The 5477-nt window shown below is 38.7% G+C and overlaps 1 long non-coding RNA gene across 1 annotated transcript; it reads left to right on the forward strand.

Annotated features, from left to right (window-relative positions):
- Window positions 1–1048: 1048 nt before the first annotated feature.
- Window positions 1049–4551, forward strand: LOC118219431. Its single transcript, XR_004763769.1, has 3 exons — window positions 1049–1276; window positions 2327–2419; window positions 4423–4551. It is a non-coding gene; the product is annotated as an uncharacterized LOC118219431 (long non-coding RNA).
- The last annotated feature ends 926 nt before the right edge of the window (window positions 4552–5477 follow it).

Genomic DNA, 5477 nt, shown 5'->3' on the forward strand with positions numbered 1-5477 from the left:
AGTCTGCTTTACACCACTATATCACCGAGGTTCAGAAAATGTAAGCCCGTGTTAATTATATTATGGTTAATTTTATTATGTGAATTCATTTAACTGAAGGTTTCTACGGCGGCGATCGAGCGGATTCATTATTTTTTCTGTTAAAATCATTTAATTAATATCCAAGGAGATATCCAACTGCTTGCACGTTGCATGACATGTGTAGCCATTTACTAATATGATCGCATTTCAAGCTGGAAAATAAAGTTGATGCTGAAAACGTGTAGGCTATGTAGGTAGGGAGGGCAAAATGGAACTTTAGAATGTGGCCAGCTGTGTATGTGCGTGCATTTCTCACAGAAAAGGTCGTTTGTCGCCTTTTTTTAGTTAATTACAGTGTTGATGAAAGTGACAAGAATTAAGTGGTACTGTGCTGTTAGCATTTATTGATCGCCATACAAGGTGAATGTGAAGTAGCTAGCACAATCGGACACTAACCATAAGAATGTAGGCTACTTTGAATGGTAGGCTACTTGCTCGATCAAACGGTAAATGTGAAAAAACATTCGATTATAGTCAGCGGCACCGACATTTTATGTCACACCCTCAATAAACGGCAAATATCCCAGTAGAAGATTGAATTAAATCTTTTAAGGTTAGCTGTATATATATTTCGCTTGGCCACAGTGAGTGAAACTAGACGATCCTAGTTGCTATGTAAATTACGTCAAAAGGATTCAGCCTTGTTGTTTGCTACCTAAACTTCACAGTCCCGACTTTATCATTGATGGAATTTTGGGAAAGTGCGAGTTAAAAGGCCACAAAACAGTCAATATATCTCATTAATATTCCATATATGTAAAAATGCTGTTCACAATACGTTTATGTAAGGCTAAACTGGTATTTTAATCACAATAGCCTACTTATGTTAATTTCCGAAACTTTATTTTTCGATTGTCCTCTCTAATTCAGGGTGATATAGAAGATCTCCCGGTGTATTGACCACCCACCTTCCTCATCACAGCAGGTTTGTAATTTCTGTAACGATTAGTTGCATTTAATTGTGGTAAGATATCAAGTATAGCCTATAGGCCTATAGTAGATAGATCAGAAGGGGACTTAGGTTGTCATTGTTATTAGAGGACAACAGTTGTTGCAGCGTACTGCGCCAGTTTTTTTCTCTTTTTTTTCTAGAGTCGGCTGGTCATTCAGCAGGCCTACCATTGGAGCAGGACTACAGTTGGTGCAGAAAGGGTTCCAGTTCTGCCCTCTACAGTTCGGTAGAGGCGTGGTACAGGTATGTAATTCGTATTATACAGAATTTAGCATTTGAGCTATTTCAACTTGGAAAAGTATTATGTGTAAAGAATAAACCAGGACGGGCTGTCCCGTTATTGGAAAATAATGTACGACGGCGGTGGTGATACCAACAACTGTGGTAGTTCTATTTACACTATTGTTTAAGCGAAAACCTCTGGTCGTTAATTCTATGAAAACGGGTTCTATCAAGAAAAAAATAGTTCATTCTCGTTTTATACCATACAGTTAGCAGCAATGTTGTTCATTTTTGTCATTAGCATACATTATTTAAGAAAACTGTATGAAACAATAACTCTATGAAATTCACCCTAGCACTGTCTTGCATTTTAAATCGAGTGTGTGGTCGTGCAGTGTAGACATAGCGTCTTTCTGAAACCGGGTTTGAATGCCAGCTAGCTTTATGATGGTTCGAGGTCACTCGTCATCTGGCTAATATTAAAATTCTGGGTTTTAGGTCAGAATCGTTTCAAGTCATGGTTGTTATTATCCCGGCTAGCTAGTCAGCTAACTACATAATTATATTCAAAACAGCGGTTACTATGAACGCAATCGTTCACAAAGATACGGATGAAAATGCGTCCCGTAGCCATGAGTTAAATACGGGAACGCCTATTCTACTGTCCAGGTAGGTTAATGGACGATTCCGTATTTTGCAGGATGATTGGCGACCCTAAATAAAGCTAGCAACAGTAACTAGAAATGTGATTCAATGTTGTCATGAATTGTGAAATTGGACATTGAAAACAGGAGGGGATGTAACAACAATTCAAATTCTAAAGAGCAAAATTTGTGTTTTAACTGCTTTAGAATGCTGTATTTTGTAGCACATTGATTTTAGAACTGTTAAAAGGCCAAGATGTCCCTTTACTGAGAATTAATGCCCACCCTTGGACCAAACAGAATTGAATATTCAGCCAAGCCCTTGTATAAATATAATTAAGAGATTCATTGTATTAGATTCGTTGAATTACTTTAAAGAGGCATGTCACCCATTTTAAGAATTCACATATGTTCTTCCTGTGCCCAGGGCAGTTCAGGAGTTATTGGAGAAGGACTACATTTGGTGCAGAAAGAGTGTTCCAGTTCTGCCCTCTAAAGTTCGGTAGAGGCGTGGTTACAGGTATGTAATTAGTATTATACAGAAGTCAGCATTTGAGCTGTTTCAACTGGGAAAATTATTATCTGTGAGGAATGAACCACAACGGGCTGTCCCGTTATTGTAAAATAATGTACGATGGGGTGGTACCACTGAAGTAGGCTACAATATTTTCTGATAACAGGACAGCCCGGATTGGGTTATTCCACTTATACTCCACTCTCACTGTGCCCCAGGACAGTTCAGTCAGTATGTGTGAACATGCACCACTCTCTCCTAAAACTAGAAATTGGAGAGACAACCCTCCAATCGGTGATGTCATTGGGATGTAAAATCTGGAGCTGCTCTATAGACAATGAATGGGGCTCTGACTTTATGAGGCTATAAAACGTTTGTGAGCTCTTGCACCCAAATGAGGATTCAATGCTGGTTCAGACCTTCTAGCAATGCTAGATTATAAATGTATTTTGGGTATTAGAGCTCACATAGACATTGTATGGCCTCACAAAGTCAGAGCCTCATTCACTGTCTATGGAGCAGCCCCAGATTTTACATCTAAGTTGTCTCAAATGTAGAGACCTAAGATTTCCGCGATGCGGAAAAAGCGGACGGAATCGCGGGATCCAGTCATAAAAATGGAATTAACGGTAAAATGTTAAATCTCATGGAATTTAGCATGTTTCTGATTAAATTAATCAAAAGCCGTTATAAATTATTGTGAACAGTGTAACAGCACTCCCTTATGTGATATTGCTTAAATAAAATGAGGAAGAGAAACATTTCCCCGTTTTGGGCAGTTGTGTGTGTGGCAGGGTTTTGTACGTGCGCGCGACTGCGTTCAACACATCAACGAACCTAGAAAAATAGACTCCTCACAGACAAGCGTGAGGCACTCATTGTAGTATAACTACCTTCAAAATAATAGCAGTACGTCGGATATGAAAAAGAAAGCTTTCTTTATAATGGAAAACAGTTGACGTACATTTTATACTTACAAACAATAAACTAGCGCTAAGTTATTCACTTGGCATTTACGTCTCAGTCGCATATGAAAGCGAAACAAAAAAACGGTCACTTTCTTCCTACTTTCCAGCCGCAAGGGATTCTGGTACTTGCAGTTTTTCAACCATTCTTTTGCCAATACAACGGAGAAATGCATCTCTAATCAATATCAATCCAACGTAATACAAATGAAATGTATTTCTGTTTAACTCTTAACTGTAAATAATATAGATATACTTTTAACAGCTTTCAGTGAATTACAATAAATTAACCATGTAACCTATTAAGTTAGCTACAACACTCACTGAGCTGAACACAAAGAGGCTGACAATCATGTATTTCAATAGAGATGTCTCTGAGAGATGGAAAACAGACACAGATAGCTCTGTTCATTAAGTTCTTTAAATTGTGTTCATTGCTACAACAGATTTTTTTTTCAGATGTTTTCATTGTGAAGCTCTTTTGTGCAGCACTTTACTTGACTAAAATTAGCAATGTTTTGTTTTGGATTAAGCTATTTTGTGCATTGTTGTGTTCATTGTTATATATATTGTCATATTTTCATTTGATTAAGGATAATAAATTATTATATTGTGTCTGATCAAATGGATTCATAAAACAATTTTTGATGATAAAATGGGATTAAACCATAAAACACAGAATCCAGAAAAATTACAAACACGGTAAACACGGAATTTGGGAAAACATAAAACGGAATTCAGAAAAAAATAAAACGGATTTCATTGAGCCCTACAAATGTCACCAGCAGTGGCTTTATTTCGTCACACAAGGGTCTGACAACATTTAAAACATATTCTAACATAACATTAATTTGCTCCTAAAACAATATTAAAGTTATCCAAAAGTGTTTATTGGTTTTCCTTGCTGGTTTCATCAGGTCTGTACTGGTCTGCTCATTACTAGATACAGTATTTAAAGGCAAATAAGATGATTACATAATTTCCTGGTTAGTGTTAACATTTAAAAACTCATCTTATTTGTCCATTATCTATCACATCATTTAGTGATAACATCATGCCACGCCGAGGGAAGAGATCTGAGGCTGCAAAGCAACGCTGGGCTAAGTTGGACCTTTCAGACCCTCGGTTTCAGAGTCCAGAACTACAAAGTAGCGTTGCAGTCATGGAGGTATGTGACAGGGAATGTAAACAGGAGGTGTGTTGTCTACCGGTGGTGTCATCCCCATGCACAGCTCAGTATTATGCACAACCTGAGGTTCAAGAGGTCAACAGCAATGTGCAGGTCATAGACCTTTCTGAAAATTATAGTGTACAAGAATCATGCGCCCCACCACCCTCTGTGATATCTGTGCTGGCGTCCCATAGTCAGGATCATAGTGGCTATGATCCTGAGTCAAGGAATCGTCAGTGTACATGCATGGCTCTGACATTTCTAGCACACCAGAATGAGGGTCATGACTTGAAGGAGGCTGATCTTGACAAGATACTGGACAAGGGAGACAGTCTGTATAAGAAAACTATAAAACAGCTAAAAAGTGAAAAGAGGTTCCGCAACTACTATTTGACCTTGGAGGAAACACCACTCACTGTCGCAACTGAGCACCATGAGTACAGGGTGCAAAGATCTCCAGTGGAAATGGGATTCATGAGAGACAAGGGAGATCCTGGCACAGAGGATTGGTTTCAAAATCTTCGCACAAGACTTCAGTGTCTGTCTGTAGGTGTTACACATGCACTGCTTACGGTATCACCATATACCATTGCCGTGTTCAGAGACCAGTCTGGGAGATATGGACTGTTTGACTCTCATAACAGAAATGCTGATGGGCTACCTGAGCATGGAGGAAAAGCTGTAATGATGACCTTCACGCATTTGGATGATCTAATTGAAAAGATTTATCATTTGAATGCCTTGCTACATTGTGAGTCTATTGACAAAAAACAGTTTGACTTTATGCCGGTGACATTTGCACATGCCAAGGTTTTGTCACACCGTTTACCTTCCCTACAAGTGCAATCTGACAACCCGTATGACAGAAGGCCTGCGGAGGTGAAGGTGACACCAACTACCAAACATGAAACAGATACTGGACTCCCAA

This window comes from Anguilla anguilla, unplaced genomic scaffold, assembly GCF_013347855.1.
Source record: "Anguilla anguilla isolate fAngAng1 unplaced genomic scaffold, fAngAng1.pri scaffold_201_arrow_ctg1, whole genome shotgun sequence".
Taxonomy (NCBI): Eukaryota; Metazoa; Chordata; class Actinopteri; order Anguilliformes; family Anguillidae; genus Anguilla; species Anguilla anguilla.